Source organism: Schistocerca serialis, chromosome 4, assembly GCF_023864345.2.
Source record: "Schistocerca serialis cubense isolate TAMUIC-IGC-003099 chromosome 4, iqSchSeri2.2, whole genome shotgun sequence".
NCBI classification, from domain to species: domain Eukaryota; kingdom Metazoa; phylum Arthropoda; class Insecta; order Orthoptera; family Acrididae; genus Schistocerca; species Schistocerca serialis.
Window position 1 is genome coordinate 170,106,954 of NC_064641.1, and position 27,718 is coordinate 170,134,671.

Genomic DNA, 27,718 nt, shown 5'->3' on the forward strand with positions numbered 1-27,718 from the left:
GGACTGACGACATGATCGAGAAAGTGGAGAGAATTGTTTTGGGGGATCGCCGAAGAATGACTGTTGAACAGATCGCCTCCAGAGTTGCATTTCTATGGGTTCTGTGCACACAATCCTGCATGACGACCCGAAAATGCAAAAAGTGTCATCCAGGTGGGTGCCACGAATGCTGACGGACGACCACATGGCTGCCCGTGTGGCATGTTGCCAAGCAATGTTGACGCGCAACGACAGCATGAATGGGACTTTCTTTTCGTTGGTTGTGACAATGGATGAGACGTGGATGCCATTTTTCAATCCAGAAACAAAGCGCCAGTCAGCTCAATGGAAGCACACAGATTCACCACCACCAAAAAAATTTCGGGTAACCGCCAGTGCTGAAAAAATGATGGTGTCCACGTTCTGGGACAGCGAGGGCGTAATCCTTACCCATTGCGTTCCAAAGGGCACTATGGTAACAGGTGCATCCTACGAAAATGTTTTGAAGAACAAATTCCTTCCTGCACTGCAACAAAAATGTCCGGGAAGGGCTGCGCGTGTGCTGTTTCACCAAGACAACGCACCCGCACATCGAGCTAACGTTACGCAACAGTTTTCTTCGTGATAACAACTTTGAAGTGATTCCTCGTGCACCCTACTCACCTGACCCGGCTCCTAGTGACTTTTGGCTTTTTCCAACAATGAAAGACACTCCCCGTGGCCGCACATTCACCAGCCGTGCTGCTATTTCCTCAGCGATTTTCCAGTGGTCAAAACAGACTCCTAAAGAAGCCTTCGCCGCTGCCATGGAATCATGGCGTCAGCGTTGTGAAAAATGTGTACGTCTGCAGGGCGATTACGTCGGGAAGTAACGCAGTTTCATCGATTTCGGGTGAGTAGTTAATTAGAAAAAAAATAGGAGGCCTTAGAACTTGAACACACCTCGTAGCAATTGCGATTATCTTTAGAAAAATCACTTATACAATACAAAAGTATGCTTCCCTGCCACGAGATTAGATAGTGAAATGGTAAAGGTTTGGTAATTTTATAACTACTGAGTGCAAACTATGTGAGCAGATAAGTTTGTTAATCACGTATCGACAATCAAACAAACTAACAAATTCACCCGAACCCGTAGAGGAAATTCCTAACACTATGCGTTTTCCAACCACATCACAAATTACGTGCAGGCAAGCAAAGCAGCAACAATATTACGTGAAAACTCTTCACACTTCTCAGATCATTCATTATCAAATCATATTTCCAAAATTCAACATCCTCTGCATATTTGTCTTTGTGTTTGTGCTCTGCACACAGTTTCCAGACTGCTCAGTAGCGTGGACAACACCCGACTCTCTGAATCTCTTCTAACAGATGAACTAAACGTATCCGCTGAAACTGCGGGTCCGTTCTCTGCCTCGAGCTATACCCATTCGTGAAAAGACACTTGACCTCTTAGCAACAAATAAGCCTCAGTTAAAAACAAGCATGAAAACCGATACAGCGATTAGGAAACAAAGGGATGTCGTAGCGAGATTGAATATTGTAATCCCCAAATCCTCGAAATATAAGCGAAAAAGATACATATGCAAAAAAGCAGATAAAAATTCACCTGACACCTTCGTGAGAGACAATCTCCACTCATTCCAAATTAATAATATAAGTGTAGACCAGATGTGGCTTGAATTGAAAGAAATAGTATCGACAGCATTTGAGAGATTTATACCAAATAAATTAACAAATGACGGAGATAATCCTCCTTGGTACACAAAACGGGTTAGAATACTGTTGCAGAAACAACGAAACAGACATGCCAAATTTAAACAGACGCAAAATCCCCAAGATTGGCGATCTCTTACACAAGCTCGAAATTTAGCGCGGACTTCAATGCAAGATGCTTATAACAGTTTGCACAATGAAACTTTGTCTCCAAACCTGGCAGAAAATCCAAAGAGATTCTGATCGTATGTGAAGTATTTTAGCGACAAGAAACAATCAATGCCTTCTCTGTGCGATAGCAAGGGGATACCATGGAAGACAGCGCTGCCAAAGCAGGGTTACTAAACACAGCCTTCCGAAATGCCTTCACGACGAAGTACATATTCTAGAATTCGAATCGAGAGTAGTCCTCGGAGTACTGAAGCAACTTAAATCACTTTATAAAAGCAAGTCTTCTGGTCCAGACTGTGTACCAATTAGGTTACTTTCGGAGTATACTTATGCAGTAGCTCCATACTTAACAATCATATATAGGGGTATTCCACTAAATTACAGGCCCATATCGTTAACGTTGATATGCAGCAGGATTTTGGAACATATATTGTGTTCAAAAATTATGAATTACCTCGACGAAAACTGTCTATCGACACACAGTCCACATGGGTTTAAAAAACATCGTTCCTGTGAAACACAACTATCTCTTTATTCACATGAAGTGTTGAGTGTTATTGACAAGGGATTTCAGATCTATCCCGTATTTCTGGATTCCCGGAAGGCTTTTGACACTACCACACAAGCGGCTTATAGTGAAATTGCGTGCTTATGGAATATCGTCCCAGTTATGTGACTGGATTTATGATTTCCTATCAGAGAGGTCACATTTCGTAGTAGCTGACGGAGTGTCATCGAGTAAAACAGAAGTGATTTGTGGCGTTCCCCAAAGTAGTGTTATAGGCCCTTTGCTGTTCCTTATCTATATAAACGATTTGGAAGGCAATCTGAGCAGCCGTCTTAGGTTGTTTGCAGATGACGCTATCATTGATCGACTAATAAAGTCATCAGAAGATCAAAACAAATTGCAAAACGATTTAGAAAAGATATCTGAATGGTGCGAAAATTGGCAGTTGACGCTAAATAACAAAAAGTGTGAGGTCATCCACATGAGTGCTAAAAGGAATTCGTTAAACTTCGGTTACACGATAAATCAATCTAATCTAAAAGCCGTAAATTCAACTAAATACCTAGGTATTACAATTACAAACAACTTAAAATGGAGGAACACATAGAAAATGTTGTGGGGAAGGCTAACCAGAGACGAAGGCTAACCAGAGACTGCATTTTATTGGCAGGACACTTAGAAAATGTAACAGATCTACTAAGGAGACTGCCTACACTATGCTTGTCCGTCCTCTTTTAGAATACTGCTGCGCGGTGTGGGATTCTTACCAGATAGAACTAACGGAGTACATTGAAAAAGTTCAAAGAAGGGCAGCACGTTTTGTATTATCGCGAAATACGGGAGAGAGTGTCACAGAAATGATACAGGATTTGGGCTGGACGTCATTAAAAGAAAGGCGTTTTTCGTTGCGAAGGAATTTTCTCAAGAAATTCCAATCACCAACCTTGTCCTCAGAATGCGAAAATATTCTGTTGACACCGACCTACATAGGGAGAAACGATCACCACTATCAAATAAGGGAAATCAGAGCTCCTACGGAAACATATAGGTTTTCGTTCTTTCCGCGCGCTATACGAGATTGGAATAATAGAGAATTGTGAAGGTGGTTCCATGAACTCTCTGCCAAGCACTTAAATGTGATTTGCAGAGTATCCATGTAGATGTAGACGTGGGCTGCGCAGTTTTTGAAATAGCGGCTGCCGCTACATCCGTCTTTCCGTCTGCTAACTCCACGCCGCTTCTTCTCTTCTATCTACAATGTCCTTTTTCTTACCGCAGTACGATTACAGTTATTTACACTTTGTCACAGACTGTTCTATCCTATCTTCTGATCACTGTTCGACACCAGCTTTTGATGCACCATTTGCGTTGCATTGCAAAGTTCCACTCACCTCGTCGTGAATCTCTCCTAACAAACAAGCTTCCTTGAAGTTACCGCCAAGCAGTTATCAGCCGCAAAAAGCTATAGAAAAAAACAGCTGTACATATCGTAACTACAAGTGGCATTAAAATTATTTTGTCTGTGGAGGGAAAAGTTAAATAAAAGTCTTTATAGCCGTAATATTTCACTCTATTACGATAAGATTGCGTACACCAGTCACTACGAATCCTTTCTCTAAACTGTGCAAAGTCTGAAGAGTCCACAATCACACATCATTCATAACCGTAGCCAGTTTATGGTAATTATGAATTATTCTTCACAAAAAGTTTGCCAATGAATTGTTGCTTTTAGAATAGCTTGCTCAGATGTTGCTATAATCTGTCTCACGGAACAAAATGTTCAACTCCGCAAGTAAGCAACACGCCGCGCAAATTTTCGTTACTGAAATATTATCAAATGTTCCGAATTTCACACTGTGCTTTAAATCGAACTCTCACACTTTACTGCCTCCCCAAACATTACGGCACCGAAATATCACAAGATTATTAATTGTCATAGTAGCACATATCATTAGGTTTGATCATTATGAGATCCAAGTCCTGACTCCGCTCTCTCTATACAAAAGACGTTTCTAGTTCCCCAAAAAGCGCGCGAATATGATGAGTTCTGATTGGCAGCCAGTCGGAAAGCAGCATCAGACTCGTTCAATTCTGCTCATTTATACAGAAGCAATCAAAATTCGTCACTGAATCAGAACAGTAAGTTAACATAAATAAATTTTTAGAACCCACAAATATAAAATTAATTCTCTCTTAACAGAACTACTTTACCTAATCGTAATCTCGTTTTCCCCAGTATCGTGAACTGACCAAATAGTTTATAACAAATTCCCCAGTACGAATGACTAACTCACGCGTCGTTCTCGAACATTCCCCACGTGACCATTTACTTCACTGTATAGAATAAATTTTTTTAAATAAAACAGTATTTCACATTCACACCTTCATTCTCTCTCATAACTTACTACCGTTACGGATAAATTAATAAACAATTAGAAAATTGAACAAACAGAACCGGAAATAAAATTGACAGTATGACTGCAGCTCAAACAGTGTCCGTCAGCTAGTGACCTTTTTCAGATCGCATAGAAACTACATACAAATACTCAAGCAATCTGACTCCACTTGTCCTGTGCGTGACGCATGCTGCACATCTAATCACTGCTGTAATGTCCCATCTAAACCAGTACGATGCATTGCTTGCACTCAGTACCTCTGTGGCGTAACATATCGACTATTGAAGACTACTGTGGGAAGAATGTCCAGTGTACAGAAGTGAAATATGATACACCTAATAAAAAAAATAGAGCGCGTATCCACTTTCATTAAATGCCAAAAATTAGCTAGAAAACTTACAAAAAATGGCTCTGAGCACTATGGGACTCAACATCTATGGTCATCAGTCCCCTAGAACTTATAACTACTTAAACCTAACTAACCTAAGGACATCACACAACACCCAGTCATCACGAGGCAGAGAAAATTCCCTGACCCCGCCGGGAATCGAACCCGGGAACCCGGGCGTGGGAAGCGAGAACGCTACCGCACGACCACGATCTGCGGACTAGAAAACTTACAGTTTGCACTAATCGCTTCTCTTCTTTGCCTCGGTATGATATTGACATGGCCAGCAATGGTCCATGGTGACCTGGCGGATAAAGAAGTCGTCTGCATTGCCCTTACATAGCTGCAGTATCTTTGGTGCTACCACGTTTCGCCTGGCTTTGGGTGAGTGGCTACCAATAGATGCGGAACCCTGCAGCAGCTTCGTTGTCGTATTCAAAATGTTGTGAGACATTCTGGAAGCTGATTCATGACCGGTTTTCGTTTACTCTACTAACGCTTCGAATGTGACACACCGGACTTCTAGAACAAGGCACCCCACTTTCCTTGCGATTCCCGGTTCTTTACAGAGAAATGATTTTCCACTTATTTCTTCGACATTCAGACGTGTTTGACGACATTGTCACTTTATCATATAATGGTACGTTGCCCGCCCGGCTAGCCGCGCGGTTAAACGCGCTGCTTCCCGAGCGGGAAGACGTGCCGGTCCTCGGCACGAATCTGCCCAGCGAATTAGAGTCGAGGTCCGGTGTACCGGCCAGCCTGTGAATGATTTTTAAAGTGGTTTTGCATCTACCTCGGCGAATGCGGGCTGGTTCCCCTTATTCCGTCTCAGTGACACTGTGTAGGTGATTGCTGTGCGAACACCGTTTCCACATATACACACCACCATTACTACACTCACAAACATTTGGGGTTACACTAGTCTGGTATGAGACGTTCCCGGTAGGGTACACTGGGAGCCGAACCGCACAGTAACCTTGTGTTCGGTGTGGGGTGGCAGTTGGGTGGGTGGACTGCTCTGGCCTGTTGTGGGGTTATGAACCACTGAGGGCTATGGCGAGACGAAGCCTCTCCGTCGTATCTAGGGCCCCTGTTTAATACAATACAATACAATGGTATGTTATTGACGCTCACTTCCACCATCTCGGCATGGATGGTTGCTGTGTTGTTCCTCTTTAGATGCAGGCAACGATTCACAGCACAATACTCCACTCAGTTAATAGAGTGCGCCATTTTGTTTTAGCTCCCCTAGCAGCGTGCTACAGCACTATGGAGTTGGGATTTCAATGTGTACCAGAGTTGTAAAAAGCGACTACAAACAAAAAAAAATAATCATCTAATTTTTTTTCTTCATGACTAACCATTTGAAGGACTGGCTAACACGTCGGTCGTGAGATATTAAGTGTATAATAGCTTTTCTCTCGAAGAAGCTAAGCACGATCTCGTTCCAATTCTGGACCGCACGGTATAATGATTCAGACCCAGGCAACAACGAGGGAAGTGCAACTATTAGGGGTAATAAGTGCCCTGCAGCACAAGACATGTTGTACGTAGAGTGGCGACATGGACCATCAGCAATCACTTGTTGGAGGCGGGGTTGCCAATTGAGAGACTTCCTCTCACACATTATACTGCAGCACGCCACAGGTGGAGTCCCGAAAGACACACCTAGAAAGGTGAAAGGAGGAAAGGTGTGTCTAGTGATGAGGGCAGTTTCTGCCTAGATGATGCGAAGGCTCTCAGTAAATGTAACATCAACCAGGAAACAGATCACTGTTAGAGCAGTAGGCCATGGAAGATCAGGTGAAAGTTTCTGGGGGATCTAAACAAAATCATAACAGATAATGGATTTACGCTACCAACCTGCCTGGATAGGGACACGCGTTAGCGTCCTATTTAGGTCATTCATGGAGGCAGGCTGATGCCGGATCGCATCTGTGCGATGGATTGACGACAAGGGCCTACTTGCTGGCCACCCCGGGATGCGGTATTTAAGCAGTTTCCCACAGCCGACATACACCTAGGCCACTACCACGTCCGCCTCAGTTAGAGCATATGCAAACATTTCGAAAATGGAGGCGCACTTTCAAATGAGATACCAGTAGACACAGATAGTTGGGGTACACATATTCCAGCCCAGGGGGGAGAGGGGTGACAACAAGAAAGGTGTAATTTGAGCGTCACATTTCGTTGAGCAATATTTAATTATTTTCTACTCATTTTTTGGCTATTTTTGAAACATGTGCAAGGCTTGGTAAGTGTGGAAGGAGGCTTCATATTGTTAAGAAACGAGCAGGTCCAGGTGTTCGCCCTGAGGTCTGCGTTGACCACAGGAGGTCAGTCACAGAGGCTCTGCAGAAGGTAAATGGTTCCCCAGGCCACTGCAGCTCTTGGAAATGTGTGCGATAAGCCACATCCCCCCATTTGGCGGCCAGTGTGGCTTTCTCCGTTGAATGCAGCTGCCGCTGATCCACTGCAAGTCCCTAGAGCTAAATTGTACCAAACGAGTTTACCTCCCGGTACGCAGATCTAAGAATGGGCCGACACGGCGGTGCTCAGCCACTTTAGAAAATTAGTTGCCCTTCCCTGCAAATCTTGTTATCCGGTTAATTGGGTCTTGTCTAGTACCGAGTACAAGCGCGAAGGGATCGACTAATGAGCGTAACATGGTCAACTGCCGATACCAGCCTCTTGCATGTTAAGATGCGTTCTTTAAGACAAGAACGAGAAATTTCTGCAGCGTTCCCCTCTATTCACGATAATACACTGAGCTGACAAAAGTCATGGGGTAGCGATGTGGCCGGCTGGTGTGGCCGAGCGGCTCTAGGCGCTACAGTCCGTAACCGCGCCACCGCTACGGTCGCAGGTTCGAATCCTGCTTCGGGCATGGATGTGTGCGATGTCCTTAGGTTAGTTAGGTTTAAGTAGTTCTAAGTTCTAGGGGACTGATGACCTCAGCAGTTAAGTCCCATAGTGCTCAGAGCCATTTGAACAATTTTTGATAGTGATATGCACATATACAGATGGCGGAAGTATCGCATACACAAGGTATAAAAGAACAATGCATTTGCGGAACTGTCATTTTTGCTCAACTGATTCATGTGAAAAGTTTCCGATGTGTTAAGGGCAGCACGACGGAAATAAACGACTTCGAACGAGGAATGGCAGCTGGAGCTAGACGCATGGGTCATAACATTTTGGAAATTGTAAGGGAATTCAATATTCCGAAATCCACAGCGTTAACAATGTGCCGAATTTCAGGCATTACCTCTCGCCACGGATGTCTGTTTTAAAAAATCTGTTTTACTTCTGCTGTTCAATTTTGGTATATTTCTTTTAGCATACTTGCTTTAAATGTGTATTTTTTGCCAATACTATGTAGGACACTACCGTTCGATTCTTTCTTTGCCCTTGGTGTACGAATGATTTGGGCCTATCTCACTTCTGAAGATGACGATATGAACTGTCCAAACTGATGAAATGCAGCAAATAAGAGTTTACTTGTGCAGCTGACAAATGTCTTGGAAACATTCTGCAGCTGCTGAACTACAGCTATGAGCAAAGTGAAAACATTTTCTTTGACTCTGCAAGGACAATGCATTGAAAATAGATTTTGGTAAAAAAAATGCCATTTTTGAGAAAGGTTTATGGTGAAAATCTGTTGTCGTCGAGACAGTGATAACGCTACTGAATACATTTATCACAACTTCAGGATGTGAAAGTGAATTTTCTAATAACGTGCCTAGGGCGAAACAAAACCGTCCCCGTATCAATGGAAGGTGCCATAATGGTCACCATGCTGACTTTCTGTGTTGCCCAAAACGTCGTCGCACTGTCCGCGTAGATACCTGTCTTGCTGCAAAGGAAAAGCTCATTTTCTGTCTCAAGGGACGTGACGTGGCTCTGTGATCCTGAATGGTACAGAAAGCAGGTCTGTCCACACAGGCGCTGATTGCACGGGGCAGTTGGGATCCTTGGTGACATAACCGCCGATTCCATATTCGCGTACATAGTAATAATAATCACGAAACCGTAAACCGTAGTGTCGATAGAGCTCGAGCCGGTCGCTATCGAATTCCGAGCATTAGGAAAGCATTCGGTTCCACCCGATTGCTTTGCCATATGACGTCATCAACGTGATGGAAACGCCTATTTCTGGTTTTACAAAATGGCGACAATGTCGTCACTATATACACATGCCAACAAACGCTAACAAAAACGGAATCGACACAAAAACGTCTCACTCCAACATTAAAATGAAACTAACAGAACAACCCAAGGAAACAGGGGGTTTAGTGAGAGTACCAGCTTAATACACTGAAGAGCCAAAGACATTGGTAGGAACTGACACCATGAATCCGTCAGGGCTGTCCATAAATCCGTAAGTGTACGAGATGGTGGAGAACTCTTGTGAACAGGACACTGCAGGGCATACCAGAAATGCTCAATAATGTTCGTGTCTTGGGAGTTTGGTGGCCAGCGGAAGTGTTTAAACTCAGAAGAGTGTTCCTGCAGCCACTCTGTACCAATTCTGGACGTGTGGGGTGTCGCATTGTCCTACTGAAATTTCCCGTCGGAATGCACAATGGACATGAATGGATTCAGGTGATCAGACAGGATTCTTACGTACGTGTCACCTGTCAGAGTCGAATCTACAACTATCAGGGGTCCCATATCACTCCAGCTGCACACGCCCCACATCGTTATAGGTCCTCCATCAGCTTCAACAGTCCCCTGCTGACACGCAGGGTCCATGCATTCATGAGGTTGTCTCTGTACCGCACACATCCATCCGCTCGATACAATTTGAAACGGGACTCTTCCGACCGGGCAACATATTTCCATTCACTAGCAGTCCAATGTCGGTGTTGACGGGCCAAGGCGAGGCGTAAAGCCTTGTGTCGTGCAGTCATCAAGGGTACACAAGTGGGCCTTCGGCTCCGAAGGCCCATAGCGTTGATGTTTCGTTGAATGGTTCGCACGCTAACACTTGTTGATGGCCCAGCATTGAAATCTGCTGCAATTTGCGGAAGGGTTGTATTTCTGTCACGTTGAATGATTCTCTTCAGTCGTCATTGATCCCGTTCTTGCAGGACGTGTGATCGACCGCAGCGATGTCGGAGATTTGATGTTTTACAAAATTCATGATATTCACAATACACTCGTCAAATGGTCGTACGGAAAATCCCTTCATCGCTACCTCGGAGATGCTGAGTCCCATCGCTTGCGCACCGACTATTACACGACGTTCAAACTCACTTGAATCTTGATAACCTGCCATTGTAGCAGCAGTAACCGATCTAACAGCTGCGCCAGATACTTGGTGTCATATACAGGCGTTGCCGACCGCAGCGCTGTATTCTGCCTGTTTACATATCTCTGTATTTGAATACGCATGCCTACACCAGTCTCTTTGGCGCTTCAGTGTGTGTTACAATACAAAACACCGCACGATTCCAAAACAAAAATTATAAAAAAAAGTCAACTTACGACCTAACCCTACAGCCACAAAACCAACGGGAATCATATACTTCACTCGACCAATATAGCTCAAACGAAGTTCTCGATACCGAAAAACAAACACCCTCAACTCGAAAAAAAGAATCGGTCATTTTCCTTGAACTACATTCCTCAAATGCAGCTCTCAATGCCTTCTGGCAATCCACAAACGAAAAAACCACAATCATAAACTTCACACCCCTACATACGCCACCTAAACCAATCCCCAACAACTCGAAAAGCCAAAAATCCCCGTATTCACTATATCAATTAAAACACAAACGAAGAACCATAAATATAAAACATATAAAACATCAGAATTACTATAGAACAAAACGAAAATAAAAACTACTTACCACAAAAGCCTCCGAAAAATTCACCTAGGTTGGCCACCTACCCCCCTCAAAACACACAAATCAAAAATGATTCAAATGGGTCTGAGCACTATGGGACTCAACATCTGAGGTCATCAGTACCCTAGACCTTAGAACTGCTTAAACCTAACTAACCTAAGGACATCACGCACATCCATGCCCGAGGCAGGATTCGAACCTGCGACCGTAGCGGTCGCACCGTTCCAGACTGAAGCGCCTAGAACCACTCGACCACACCGCCCGGCCACACACACATCACACACATACACAAACATACAAAAAAAAATAGACCCACATTACCACAGTGATAACTAAGAGTGAAATGAACTCAATACCACACGTTACACTCAAGATGTCAACATCCAACATGTGAGAGGACCATCAAATATAACAACACAACATCTACAAACAAGAAACAACTCAAAAACACCGCGTCATAGTGACGTCACACACCACGACACCATTACGTCATGAGTCCAAGCAGATGGGTGGAATGGGACGCATCCAGTGATCCAAATTCCGATACGTGCTGGTAGCTGTTCGCCCTTTTCACGAAGCTTAACTCCATCTTCTCACAAAGCAATTAAATGTGCTTTCTACGTGAGAAACTTGAAACCTAATATTTTCGTATACAAGTAATGTAGATGGCGTTATTCTCAGGCAGTCTCTGCTCATCTTCTCATTTTCATATCCAAATATGTGAATTGATCGTTTGTTGCGTGCCGTCAGTTGCGTGTGTTGATTGCGTGAATAGCCGTAGCTGTGGCAGCGGTCTCTGTAATCTATTCCTCTTGATATTATGAATGAATACAAATTGTTGAAAGATGGAAGAATTGCTCCCAGCTGACCCCTCTGCTGCTGATCTTCTGTCCCACGCGTCGGAGTGTCTAATAAGGCACAGCAGGAAAGCTACAGACCAATGAAAGTCAGTATAGTCTGGCATTGCATCTATTCAGTGACAGACAGGCAAATGAGACGTAGTCTTGTCATCCACAAGGGTCCCCTCACCCTCTGGAATGGCGGAGTATTTGTATTCTTGACCTGCTTTGCCTCCACTAGTCTGAAATAGCACACAAAATTAGTGATCATCACGGTAGCCATCTTGGTGTCATCACGGTAGCCCTTTTTATTGAAGCAACGCAGTGGGAGAGACACACAAAGTCGTAAGCGTTTTGGTAATCCTCGCCAGTCCCTACAGAGAGCACAAGTTAATATGAATCTCTACAACAGAGAAGCTACCCTTGGGTCAAGAATGCGGTCACAGTGAAAAAATGTTCAAATGTGTGTGAAATCTTATGGGACTGCTAAAGTCATCAGTCCCCAAGCTTACACACTACTTAACCTAAATTATCCTAAAGACAGACACACGCACCCATGCCAGAGGGAGGACTCGAACCTCCGCCAGGACCAGCTGCACAGTCTATGACTGCAGCGCCCGAGACCACTCGGCTAATCCCGCGCGGCGCGGTCACATAACGGGGGTCGCAGAATAGAGCTAACCACGCTACATGTCGATTTGCAGCACCGGTATCTCACGGTGCAAAGGTAACGGCAGCACAGACGCGACTACCGTAGTTGTAGTGTCCTTCGCAATTGTAAACAGCAAGAGCAAATCGCGGAATGTTAACACAAGGCTGCTCCAAAAGTAATGGAAGACAGCATTTACCACAAAATGGCGGCAAGTGCTACACGATGAAATTCGTGATGTACACACCTTCACCAACTGCAACGGAGTAGGGTGGGGAGCCGCTCATCGTACTGCTTAAAGACTCCCTAGACGAACCACAGTGCACCTCCACGGTAAACGAAAAGGTCCTTGTAGCTCATCTATCAGAAGTTGGAGGTGTAACAGCTCCTGCTGTTCTGGCTGGCAAAGGCCTTGCCGCAGTGGATACCCCGTTTCCCGTCAGTTCACCGAAGTTAAGCACTGTCGGGTATGGCCGGCACTTGGATGGGTGATCATCCAGGCCACCATGCGCTGTTGCCATTCTTCGGGGTGGACTCAGCCTCGTGATGCCAATTGAGGAAATACTCGACCGAATAGTAGCGGCTCTGGTCAAGGAAAACCATCATAACGACCAGGAGAACGGTGTGCTCACCATACGGCCCTCCTATCCGCATCCTCAGCTGAGGACGACACGGCGGTCAGATGGTCCCGATGGGCCACTTATGGCCTGCTGACGGAGTGTTTTTTCTGGCGTACTGGAGGAGTCAAGTTCTTGCCTCTGCGTGGGCTGGAGACTTTGTATGTCTTCGACATTGCGTGGCTTACACGACAATTCAAAATAACGGCCAAGAAAGCAAGTTGGAATTTGCTTTCTTGAATGTATCATATATTAATAAATGGGGAATGCCAAAATTATCCTACCCAGTCCAACCATTGACCCTCTACGTATAAAATACCTCAATGGTGATTACGTACCTGGGAATATTAGTTCAGTAGCGTTAATGGAATAATTAAGATTGACAGCTTGCGAATTAAATAAACTATCGGTGAGTGTTTGGTACCAATTAACTCGCAGTTTAGTGGGGATCGAATATGTGATAAGAATTAAAGGATTGATTTCTTTACCCTCTCTTTCTCTGTGGTAGGAACTGGTCTGGACAGATGCTGTGGCTCCGCCACATGCGTTATGCTCTTGACAAAGTCACTGCGTTACACCACTTCGTGGTATTGCTGCTTTTAATCACCGGATTTGCGTGTTTCTCTCCTTTTACTGAATGTATATAGTTGTTTAGGTACCTTGAGCTTCAGTTCTATGGCAATAGAAATGACTGCAAATTAATTTTTAAATAATGTAAAAAGTTAAGTAAATGGTCGAGCAAGATTTGCAGCTCTGGAAAACACTGAGAGTTTACCTGACACATATTATCGTACTCCGTCAGTAAATTCGTCGTCTTGGCATCATTCCAGGTTATCAAGTTGTTAGAAAGAAAAAGCTTTGAATCTCTTGGTGTGTTTCGATTAGTACTTCGTGAATATATCACGCGGAAATTAAAGATACTCTTCAAAGTGTCATAAAATGTTACATGCTGCTAAACGCGTTTTTGCTTCAATAAGGGACCATCAAAAAGTTGCCGTTGGAAGGCCATACAATTCAGAATCGCTAAGCCAATAACGCAAAACCTTTAGGGATTCATCCCACCGACCCACCAGCTTGAAGACATCCATTAGGTGAAACACAATGTCCTGCTGCATGAATCAGTACACAACTGCCTGCTGCACATCCTCATCTGACAGGAAATGTCCACCTCTTCAATATCTGTTTTAAGGGGCTGAAGGCGTGATACTCGCATGGGAAAAGATTGGAACAATAGTGGAGGTCCTCGAGTGTCTCCCACTTGAGTCTGCAAGGTGGCGTGGTCTCCTGCCCTTCATTTCTTACATATTCCATCCTGACAAATCGTATTCTGCACATCAAGGCACTTCATTTTAACCCAAACTCGACAAGGCAGAGTCAATTTTGTATGAATTCATGTAAGCTATAGGCAAATCTAATAAGTAAATCACAAGTGCACACTGAGGCTGGCATACACAACGAGACGGCCACAGGAATTTTCATTCTAAAGAGGCAACCAGCCCACTGGGAGGCCCGTCCCTTCAGAGGGGTGAGTCAACACACACCTAATTCGGCCAGAACGACCGCCCAGAGAGAGGACCGCTTTTGCTAGAGCAAAGGGATAACGACCCCTGTGTTCGACTCAAAAGCAAATTCCGCTAAACTGTGTGGGAGTGCCCAGGAGACGCATTTTTTTGACAGACCGACTGCGTAGTTACAGAGTTCTCACAGGAGGACAGTATATGCCTAACAGAGATGCTACCTATTTCCGCATTGGTCGACTTAAGCGAAACGTCTCCCATCTAAAAGAGCAACGCTGATTCGCAGAATATTTCTGACACAAAGAGCCAGAGGAGTGAGGGAAGACAGAGAAGGATATACCCTTGCAATTTTTCCAGAAAAAGGGGCTGTTCCGTTGTTGCTCTTGGAGCGGGAACACGTAGTGAGAGCGAGTGTGCTCGTACGTGTACTCAGAGAGTGAGGAACAAAGTCTCTCCTCAGTACTTCACTGGGAGAGCAGCTCTGTCATTAGCAAATCGGAGTGATACTCTATATTGAGTCGCTTGAGATTAAGCATTGTTCAGTGTGTTGGCCGCCACACTTATTGTGTGGTGTGAACATGGACAGAGTACTAGTTAAACGCCTTCTAGCGAATATTGAGTGGCATGGCGGTGGACTGATTATCTGACTGGTGTAACACACCAATAGTTAGACTAGGGGCGGATAGGAGTCCTTGATTTCATCAAGGTGTAGGGAGAGTTTGATTGGCAAAGGTCAATCCAGATAGAAGAGACAGTTGTGTTATTTGTCAACAGCAAGCGATGCAGGCAGCAGTCGTCGCAGCTCATGGTATTGTGTGCTACGGCATATGCGAGCCCCATCTGTCCTCCATAACAGTACACTCCATTACATTTCTCACGCAACAGCCTTGACTGTACCTAGAAAAGTTATTTAAGTTGTGTAGGCGCGGATCTCAGCCATTCTGCCGAGTAAATAACATTCTTAAAGAAAAGGGAGAAAAAAACCTTTCCATACTGTGTAAAATAATAGCATTCCTATCCATAAGAGGCAATCTACTGTTCCAAAAAGAACCTGAAAAATTATTAATTTATAAGAAAAAGTTTCAATTGATTTCTCAGAATTTTTTTTGCAATAAATAATATTTTTCTTTTGTTTAATGTTTTTCTTACACTAACTAGCAATACTTCAGTACCCAAGTATTCCACTAGTTACGTAAGAATATAGAATATTTTTGTGTCTTTTCCTTACAGCAGATGACTCCAGAAGATATTTGTTGCTGAATGTTTTTCAAGCAGTTCTTGTTGGTAAATTAGGAGCATCTGTCTGACTTCTGTAGTAGTGTGAGGTGGAAATTATTTCTTGCAGGAGCCAAAGGGTACTTGTTGGATCAATCCATTGTGTAACTTAACAAAATAAAACCCACACACTCACAAGTGGGTGTAACTTCTGCGTTACAACGTTTGCGATATGGGGACGTGGGTTGTCACGAAGCAGCAGCGCCGCTTGCAGCACCATTTCACAAGCGTGATTTTCGACAGACATGCTGTCCCATACACATTCTTCACTCTCCAATGGATGTCTGCCAGTATTTGTCCTTGGATAGCCAAGAAAAGAATAACAGCATGTTGATCCTGTTTGGACACAGTTGGTAATAACGTCCTCATAGTTCACGTTTCCGCATTCACCGCATGCAAGTTGGAGAGACTGCATGCCACTCTAATCCTTTGCCCACATTTCGGTACTTATTTACCCGCATCAGAGTCGTGCTTTGTTCTATATCCGTTGCAGAAACTCCCTCAAATGGGAACTTCTTGTTCGCCTCCTATAATGAACTACCACGAATGATAGTATGAAATGTTCGGTCTTGACACACTTGACTAAGCGCAAGATGTGACAGATGATGTATTCACAGACCCTTCAGATAGTACCATCTTCTGAGTTATCAAATACATCGTCTTGCCCACTTCATCATCTTACGTGATGTTCCTCTACATATGGACCAAGCCATCCAGTTTACCCAATTTGATACACTAAGAAATACACATTCACACTCATGGCCGCCGTTTCATCTGGGACAATATTTTCGCAGAAAATTTCTCAGGGAAATACTTATTCACTACCGCATTGAGGATAAAATCGGACAACAAAGTAGAATTACAGATGGAGATTGCTGGGTCACTTACAGATTTCTCATAGGAAATTGAAGTTTCTCCAACTATCAATCATTCTCACAAGGTCTTTTCTCCTGTTTCTCTGTGTCTCTTTGTGTTTGTGAGTGTGGGGTAAAAGGGAGGGACGGACGAATGTCTCCACCTCTTTCAACGTGCTGTAGTTACCTGCGGTAATGGATAGACTGTCCATTGTTCTACGAGGGGCGTTCAACAAGTAAAATGCATCTTTTTTTTTTACTCGGCCAGCTTCAGTTGAAAAAAACTGGAAAATTTGTCGTGGAACATCGTGGGATATTCCCTCTTCAGCCCCTATAGTTTCATGAAGTTTTGATAAGTGGTGGCGCTATAAGTAGCCTTCAAAATTGGGTTTGTAACGGAGATGCATTCTAAGCGCAGCACTGACATTGAGTATCTTATGGAGGAAAACCAGAACATCGCAGGTATATGAGGTGCTTGGAAAATGTCTACGGAGACCTAGCAGTGAACAAAGGCACAGTGAGTCGTTAGGTGAGTGGACCGTCTGTCATCATCACAACAAGCTCGAACAAACCTACTCGGTCTCCCGCTTGCCTTCAGGCCACGCACAGTTGTGACTCCTGCAGTGTTGGAACGTGCGGACACCCTCATTCGAGGCGATCGACGTATCACAATCGAAAACTTCGCTGCTCAACTGGCCTCATTCAAGTCTCATGAAATTTCACTGGACTGTTCTTCCTCATCCACTCTAGACCCCAGATCTCGAACCTTCCGCCTTCCATCTGTCTAGTCCAATGAAAGAGTACTCCGTGGGAAGCAGTGCATGGACGATAGGAAGGTTATTGATGCAGCAAGACTTTTGCTTTGATGTCGGCCAATAGAATGGTACTATGCGTGCATACAGATAGTACCCGTGAAGGGCATAAGGCCGTCACATTGAACACAGATTATGTTGAATATAGGGTTTTTAGCCAAAAGAGTGGGGAAGAATATGGTGTATTGGAATCCTGGATAAAACCAAACTTCTTTTATAAAAATAATTATTACATTAGTTATTGAACATCCCTCGTAGTACTAGCGTAGGGTGACCAAACGTCCCGGAAAACCGGGATTGTCCCGGTTTTCATTCCTGTGTTCCGGTGTCCCGAAAATTTGTTTCGGAACGCTCAAAAGTCCTGGAATTCAGTTTTTAAATACATTTCTTGAAACTTTCTCAAATTTTTGGGATATCGCTATATTAAAGGAAACACAAAACTAGAAATTAATATAATTTAGCTTATTTGTCTAAAACCTCCATTGTCCCATGCTAGCAATCACAGTATCAGTATAGATACACTCATGCAATAATTTACTTTGAGCAGTACTTTGGCCAACAAGTAGTAAGTTTTATTATTGTAACAGATCTATGAAACCGTCTGATTGTCGCGCCACTTACTCACACACTCATTGTCAGAACAGTGTAGTAGTTGATGTTTTGTGACAAATTCCAATAGTTTTTTTCTCATATTAGTGGTATTATGGCTGCAGTACTGTGAAACGCAATGCCGAAACGTGCCTGCAAGTTCAGTGACTATTATTCCAAGGAATGGAATTTCATTAAAAAAGGTCGTTTTGATTACGAAGCAGAGTGTTCCATATGTAACTGTTTTATTAGTATAAGTCATGGTGGACGTTCCGACATAGTTGATCACATCAGGTCAAAGAAACACATTAACAGATACAGTGCACCGAGCTGCAGTAAAACTCTACAAAATTATTTTGTGAAACATCAGTCAAGTGAAGAGACGAAAGTTCGAGCAGCCGACCTTACACTAGCCTACCACACGGTAAAACATCACCAAACTTATAGTTCTAGTGATTGTACTAATAATTTTAACAGCATTATGTTTGTTGATTCTTCCATTGCAAAAAAGTTTAGTTCAGCAAGAACTATAGTGTCAGCCTTAGTGAAAGGAGATATTGCTCCCCAGAGTGTAAAGGAAAGCCTTGAATACATCAAAAAGTCTTCTTTCTACGGGATATCCACTGATGCCAGCAATCATAAGGCCACTAAAATATTTCCGTTTGTTTTTCAGTTTTTCGATCTGAATCAGGGAGAGTAGACCAAACTTTTGAAGGTGAGTTCCCTACCTAATGAAACATCTGTCGAAATTTCAAGATTTTGTATGAATACTATCGAAATATTTTATCTTGAGAAAAATAAATGTGTGGCATTTTGTGGAGACAACACCAACACAAACTTTGGTGGTTTAAAAAGACAAGGCAAATGCAACGTATTTACCAAATTAAAGGCAACATTGCATGAAAACATTGAAGGCATAGTGTGCCCTGCACATGTTTTACACAATAGCGTGCAGACATCTGCTGACAGTTTAAGCTGTGATGTTGAAACTATCGTCATGAAGGTTTACTCACACTTGTACATATATACTGTTAGAACAGAGAGGCTTAAGGAGTTCTGTGATTATGTGGGAACTGAATATATGAATGTAATATGTCACTCGAAAACTCGCTGGTTATCACTGTTTCCAGCAGTTGAAAGAGTAATCCGCCTGTTTGAACCGTTAAAAGATTTTTTCCTAAATGAAGACAAAGCCCCCAAAATATTGGTTTAGTTTTTCAGTAACCCTTTAAGTGAAGCCTACTTACTGTTCATTCACAGTCAGCTTAGCACTTTGCAGCATGGGATAAAGGAAATTGAGGGAAGCACGAAAAATGTAATAGAGGGAAATGATGTTTTGAAAAATACTCTGGAAACTGTTTCTAAGAGGAGAGAACAGCAGTTCATTTCTTTTAGTGTTAAATCTGTCCTTAAAAAAGCAGAAGTATCAGAAGCAGCGGAAAGGAGTTTTAGAGAAGAAGTTAACAAGTTTTATGACACCTGTGTAGAATATCTCAGCAAGTGGAGCGCCTCATATTTACCCTCATCGCACGTGTTTGATTGGATGTTACTGAAGAGAGTGCCAAAATGGGAAAGTGTTGAAGAGACAGTTTCTTATTTGAAGAGTAAAGAGATTGAAACGATGATTCCATTCTCTTTGATCAGTTCGGCATACTGACAAATTTAGTTGAAGAAAGTCTTCGCAAGTGGAATGATGAAAAAAAAAACACCATTGGAATGTCGCGAGAAGTGGGTGAGTTTTTTTAAAGCTGTGACTGTCTTCAGCATTAGTCTGAGTTGGTAATAATTGCAAGGTATTTATTGGCAATCCCAGCCCACAATGCCAATGTGCAAAGAATATTTTCGTTCATGAATATCCAGTGGACTGATGAAAGAAACAGAATGGAGGTGGACTCTCTTGAAGCAATCCTGCAGATCCTGTAAAACTACAAAATGGATTGTGCCGAGTTTTATCACTGTGTCTCAAAGAACAAAGACATGATCAAGAAGGCTGGAGGCAGTGAAAAATACCCTTTTCTCCAAGGACAGTCAATTCCATCTACAAGTGCTCAGTAATATTAAAGCTCATGTTAATATTAATTGATTAAAAGTTGAATGGCTGTAAAATTTTGTAAAATAATCTAGATTGTATCAATATTTTGTATCCTCTTATTAGTTATAATAATCAGGTTAACAAAATGTATCAACAAAACATTAATATTTAAAATTAAGAAACCTAAGTACATGTGGAATGAGGTGTCCATTGGCACCCGGGTGAATGTGTCCCGGTTTTCACCGAAAATAATTTGGTCACACTATACCAGCGGAAAGATTGCAGCACAGTAGTTAGTACTAATTAGTAGGTGTTTCCGAACTATGTAAAACTTAAGTACTCACGAAGAACTAAGGAAACGTCCCTAGTATAAATAAAACCTTAGTTCTTCAGACGTATCGCTCATACTTTCTCTCTCTCTCTCTCTCTCTCTCTCTCTCTCTCTCTCTCTCTCTCTTTTGTAATGACTTTGAAAGATCCCCTTAGAAAAAATTTATAAATGACTGTGCTGGTAAACCTCTTATTTGATTTTCAAACAGATGAGCAAAATCGAACGTACTCAGACATTTCTCTCTTTAGTTATTCTGATCAACACTAAACTGAGACACAATATTTTTAGCGCGACACAATCTGAGTTCCAATAATCCCTACAAAAGAATGGCCCTGACTAACAATAACCTGTACCTTTCATGAATCACTTACCTCACAAAAATCTTCGTTACTCGAACTACTGCAATACAGCGAGCGGTAATACTGCCAGCTAAATAAAAGATTCAAACTAGATTCTAACTACTGAACGCACTAACTACTGATAGGTGTAGTTAGCAAATGAAATATTTTGATAGAGAACAAACAGTGTATTTACTTTAATAGTGTTCAAATGTTATAATATATATGTATAATTTGTGACATCCAGTCTGGCAAATTTCCTTTTTCTGAGGGACACATGTCCAGATCTTCCGCTCATATTAACATCTGTAAACTCTGGCTTCTCTCTCCCCACGTCCACCACTGCTAGCGGCTCACATCCAACTGCACAACACTACAATAGCAAATATTCCAACAATGCAAACCAGCCACAAAATGCACACAGCACAGTCAGTGATTTTCATACAGAGCGCTACGTGGCGTAACCAACATAAAAACCTAAACAGCCTACTTACAACTTCTGTGTGACTGGGAACTACCGGTTCCTCACCAATCGTTTCAAAAGACAGCACGTGACCACACATGGATTACAAATGGCGACCTGACCACTGGCTGGCCGTCACATAATTGACAAGACTTCAGGGTATGATCGATTCGCGACTGCTGGGATGATACAGGACTTGGAGGATCGTAGGGGCAGTTAATCATCAATCCCTCGTAACTCCTATTGTTTTTACAAGTACTGAATGAGTGTTCCACAAAATTCGAAGGAACATTCACAGTGATTTTACAACGTACCTTGTTGTTGGAAAGAGGTATCGAAACGAATATAAAGAAAATGAAAGCAAACGGAAGTACGATACTGCAGTATCTGGGCTTTTAAAAAAACGATGCAGTGTTCCTTTCGATAGGCATGCATGTCCGAAGGAACATTGCGTCGTAGTTCTTAACAACATAGGCTCTACCGATAGCATGCAGCGACTTTCAGCTAAATTACGTAATGTGTGTACGATTACAGGCTGCGACGCGGGAACGACATTTGGAAGGATGGGTCTGGCTGAGTCGTGCAACGATAGCCAAAGCGGTTCAGGCGACCGCTCAAGTAAAGCGGGAAATCCGAGTTCGACTCCCCGTCCTGCACAAATTTGCACTGTCGTACTTCCCTTATACAGTCGATGGTTGTTCATATTCACAACTGCCAAAGCATTTCGTGTACAAACTAAGGTAATTGTGACGTTTCCTCACTTTCTATTTCCCTCTATTTCCCTCACCTGCATACTCTCTCTCTCTCTCTCTCTCTCTCTCTCTCTAGCATACACACACACACACACACACACACACACACACACACACACACACACACATCGATATCCGTGAGCACGTCGAGCCGAAATGGGAATCTGAGGGTCCATAGGTCAAACGTCATGCCAGTGACGTAATGCCTAAATTAATGGTGGGCGTAGACGGCGCGTAATACTGTCTGCACTTCCTGTCTGACAATTGGATTATGCTATTTAACCGGTAATCCAAAGTACCTAAGCCGTTAAATCTGTGAGCCCTCGCCCGCAGATTAAAATTAGAGCAGCTGCCACAGAAATGTTCATATGGAATCATACGCCATATGCGGCCGCTACATGTACCAGGAGCCTGCGTGAAGCTCTTGCAAAGGAAATGCAATTAGCTACATTGTGAGTCCATTAAAATGTAATTATTTCATTAAAATTAAATTAAGTTCACCGAATCATATGATCTAACTCTGAAATTCCACGTGTAAAGTTACATAATGTACATTGTCGTTACTGTTATGGATTTCAGTACTTCTGTTTCCATTACCGACCCAGGTGGCGCTGTGGTGATACGCTAGACTCGTATTCTGAAGGATGTCGGGTTCAAATCCCTGTCCAGCCTTCCAAGTTCAGACTTTCCGTAATTTCCTTACATCGTTTTAAAAGGACATTGGTGATTTTCTTGGCTGTCATACCTCAATACGAGTTTGCGTTCCGTCTCTAGAAATCTCGATCCTCATGGGACGTTACACCCTAATCGTCCTACCCCACTTACTCGTCTTATTTCTATGTCTGTTGACCCTGTGCAATCAGCTGAAGCTACCATTCTGTGAGAAATAATGTTTGAAGATGTTTTTGACGAATTTACATAATAACACAAAAATTATCATAAGTGTGTGTTCTCTCGGTAACGCAATATTTGCAGCTTGAGGAAGACTTACTGATGGTAAAAAATGACAGCACGAAGATGGAGTTGTACAATGTAAACGACAGTTGGTAGACGTGTTTCTGCACCTGAAAGATGATGTCCACTCAAGTTTCGCGCCCACCGCATAAGACTGGCGCCAGTAGCACCGTGGCGCCTGTAGCACCGCTATGAGGATGCAAATCACGTTTGCTTTAAATACACGCAGCAAACGGTCGTGAGCGTTAGTTACCTCTGAGACTGGACGTGGTGAGTTTATGTCAGTCAAGAATGCCTAAAAGGCGACAGAGACGCCATTATCAGCACATCAGTGAGTTTAAACGACGCCGTGTAATAGGGCTACGAGAAGCTGGATATTCCTTCTGCGATATTGCAGAAAGATTTACCAGGAATGGAGCCACTGTGCACTATTGCTGGCAGCTGGTAAAAGGAGATCAATTGAGGGCCTGCAGCCAACCTGTCGGCTTGCCAGACATAGTGGACCTGCACTTGGAGCTACGGTCTGGGGTGCGATTTCATATGATATCAGGAGCACTCTCGCGACTATCTCAAGCACCCTGACTGCAAATTTGTACGTCAGTCTAGTGATTCGACCTGTCGTGCTCCCATTCACGAACAGCATTCCTGGATGTGTTTTCCATTAGGATAACGCTCACCCACATACCGCTGTAGCAGTCCCACATCCTTGGCCTGCTGGATCACCAGATTTGTGTCCAATCGAATGCACGTGGGACATCATCGGACGACAACTCTAGCGTCGTCCACAAAAATCATTAACCGGCTCTATATTGACCTACCGCGTGCAGGAGGTATAAAACTGCATCCCGCAAACTGACACTCGGCACCTGTAAAGCACAATGCATGCAAGTTTGCATGCGTGCATTCAACATTCTGGAGATTACACCGGTTATTAATGTACCAACTTCCACATATGCAACGGCTTATCTCGCGCTTATATTAATACGTGGTCTTGCAGTGTTTATCACTTAAATATGTCACCTATACACATGTATGCCCGAAATTTCATTATCCACATTATTTACTTTTTGGTGTTGTGATTTTTTTCGTCAGTGTATATACACTGATGCGATAAAAGTCATGGATACCTCAAAATATCGCGTCGGGCCTTCTTTTTCCCGGCGTAGTACAGCAACTCGACGTTGCATGGACTCAACTAGTCGTTGGAAGCGCCCTGCGCACGTACTGAGCCATGCTGCCTCTATTGCAGTTCATAATTGCAAAAAAATTGCCGGTGAAGGAGTTTTTGCACGGACTAACCTCCCGATTATGTCTCATAGATGTTCGATGGGATTCATGTCGGGCTATCTGGGTGGCGGAATCATTCGTTCTAATTGTCCAGAATGATCTTCAACAAAATTACAAAAAAGTGTAGACCGGTGGCATGGTGCATTGTCATTCATAAAATTTCCATTAATTTTTGGTAGCATGGAGTGGCTGCCAATGGTCACCAAGTAGTCGAACATGACCATTTTCAGTCAGTGACCGATTCCATACCACCAGCTTGCACAATGCCTCGTTGCAACTTTTGTTCATGGTTTCGATGGGTCTGCGCCACGCTTGAACCTTACCGTCAGCTTTTACAAACTGAAGTCGGGACTCTGACAGGGCCACCCATTTCCATTCGTCAAGGTCACGAAGGCAGGAGAAGCGCTGCAGGCGATGACGTACTGTTAGCAAGGCATTCGCGTCGGTTGTCGGCTGCCATAGCTTATTAATGCCAAATTTCGCCACACTGTCCTAACTCGTACGTCCCACATTAACTTCTGGAGTTCTTTCACGCAGTGTTGTTTGTCTGTTAGCAATGACAACGCTACTCAAACGCCGATGCTCTAGCTCGTTAAGTAAAGCCCGTCGGGCACTGCGTTGTCCATGTTGAGAAGTAATGTCTGAAATTTCGTATTATCGGCACATTCTTGGCACTGTAGAATCCCCTAACGATTTTCGAAATGGAACGCCCTATACGTCTATCTCCGACAACCATTCCGCATTCAGTGTCTGTTTTTCCGTTGTGCGGCCATAATAACATCAGAAACCTTTTCACAAGAATCACCTGAGTATAAAAGCTCCCCCAATGCACTGCCCTTTTATAGCTTGTGTTTGCAATACTGCCGCCATCTGGATATGTGCATATCGTTATCCCATGGCTTTTCTCACCTCGATGTACAAAAAATTAAACACGTTTCGCAGACGTTGTTATTTATGGTACATATAAGATGATTCATTCATCAAAATATGTAGGTAGGTGTGGTTGTAAAACACATTATATGTATCGCACATACAGGATGAGGCAGGAGGAAAGGTACATGCTTTGAGGGGTGATGGTGTAAGTGATTCTGAACAAAACATTTCATATGGGTGTATGTCTTATTGTTTCGCACATTGTATCGCACATACAGGATGAGTCAGGAGGAAAGGTACATGCTTTAAGGGGTGATGGTATAAGTGATTCTGAACAAAACATTTCATATGGATGTATGCCTTATTGTTTCGGAGATAGAAAATGGTTCAAATGGCTTTGAGCACTATGGGACTTAACAAAATGGTTCAAATGGCTCTGAGCACTATGGGACTCAACTCCTGTTGTCATCAGTCCCCTAGAACTTAGAACTACTTAAACCTAACTAACCTAAGGACATCACACACACCCATGCCCGAGGCAGGATTCGAACCTGCGACCGTGGCAGCAGCGCGGCTCCGGACTGGAGTGCCTAGAGCCGCACGGCCACGGCGGCCGGCGGGACTTAACATCTGAGCTCATCAGTCCCATAGAACTTAGAACTACTTAAACCCAACTAACCTAAGGACATCACACACATCCATGCCCGAGGCAGGATTCGAACCTGCGACCGTAGCGGTCGCGCGCCTCCAGACTGAAGTGGCTAGAACCGCTCGGTCACACCGGCCGGCTTTCCGAGATAGAACATTTAATACCACTTTTGTACGTTTTTCTTGAATAACTCGAAAACCGCACCCTCCAGCGAAAACATGTCGCAGTACAAAATTAAACTACAGTATATTAAATTTCGTACAAAAAAGGTCCTACTCATTTTTTTTCTCTAGAACTAAGGTTTGCGCGAAGAGACTGCGAGAATGTTGAAAAACTCGCTCGACGCGCATGCGCTGTAGCTTACGTAGTTTTTGTAGGTCAGTTTGTGGTAGCTCATTGAGGTAGCAAGTGGAGACAAACAGTTTGATACGGGACACTTGTGGTCTATTAAGTCGGGAAACTACCTCAAATTGGCCTACAAAAACTATGTAGGCTACAGCGCATGCGCGTCGAGCGAGTTTTACATTCTCGCGTTCTCTTCGCACAAACCATCAGTTCTAGAGAAAGAAATGAATAAGACCTTTTCTGTAGGAAATTTAATATAGCTTAATGTTGTACTGCGACGCGTTTTCGCTGGAGGGTGCGGTTTTCAAGTTATTCAAGAAAAACGTACAAAAGTGATATTAAATGTGTTCCACCTCAGAAACCATTTGGAATAGGGCATACGCCCATATGAAGTCTTTTGTTCAGAATCGCTAATACTATCACACCTCAAAGCATGTACCTTTCGTCCTGACTCACCATGTATTTTATTTTTATCTCACTGACTATAAATTACGCACGTTAGATGACTAATAATCAAAAACTGCATAAGAAGGCAGTATATTACAGGAATGTTTTACTTATATTGCAACAAGTATACAGTGAAGTACATTATAGGGTGCATAAAAACATGTATCACAAACCTTAAGGATTTATTCTTCACAGCAAAATATAAAAGTTTCATATGAACATGGGTCCAAAATAATTCGTTACAGAGGTATGCAAGGATTTATTATTCATAGCACAAAAACGATACATGCACCGTAATTGCTCGAAGTGATCTACGTTCCAAACTTTGTCGTACGTTGTGGAAAAGTCCTAGTGCGTTCCTCTCAGAATACTGACGTTGGGCACGAGGACATTTTAAATATGTCTAAAACAAAATGTCCATTGGATTCAGACATGGAGATCGAACGGGTTATGCATTTGATCCCCACTGACCAATCAACTTATTCGGAAACTTGTCGATCGTTATCTGTTACATGTGCAACTTTCATTATCCAGTTATTTCAGGTATTAGTTATTACGCGTTTACTGTAAAGATACAATTCTGTACGTAGTTATCGATTGCTTCCAACATAGTTTATCTTTGGGGCAGTCTGTAACGTGTTCTGCTCTGCATGACTTTTAGTTTCGGTTTAGCGGACCAGTCAGTTAGTAGGACACTTCACGGCGAAGTGCGTGTAGTAGGTTTGAAGACACACTTACTGTTGTTCTGGTGAGCTTAGCGTGGAGTCTTCTTTGACAGTCTGTCGAAGCAGTTGGCTGTTTGCATCTCTACGATGTGGTAAGACGCAGTTTGCCTGTGTGGATGAGCGCGTTTTCAATACAGGACCGTTTGTCACAGAGACTGTGTAATTCATATGTAATTTGATTCGCGTCGCTAAGTTTAAGGTAGAGGATTTCACTGAAACTTTCATGTCTGGTCAGCGTGTCTTCCATTTATCGGGGATGGTCTGTGTGCCTTTATAAGAATATCGGATTTCGATGCTCGATTCAGAATGTGTTTCCTATGGTATATCCGAAAGGTAGAACATTTAATTTCGCCAC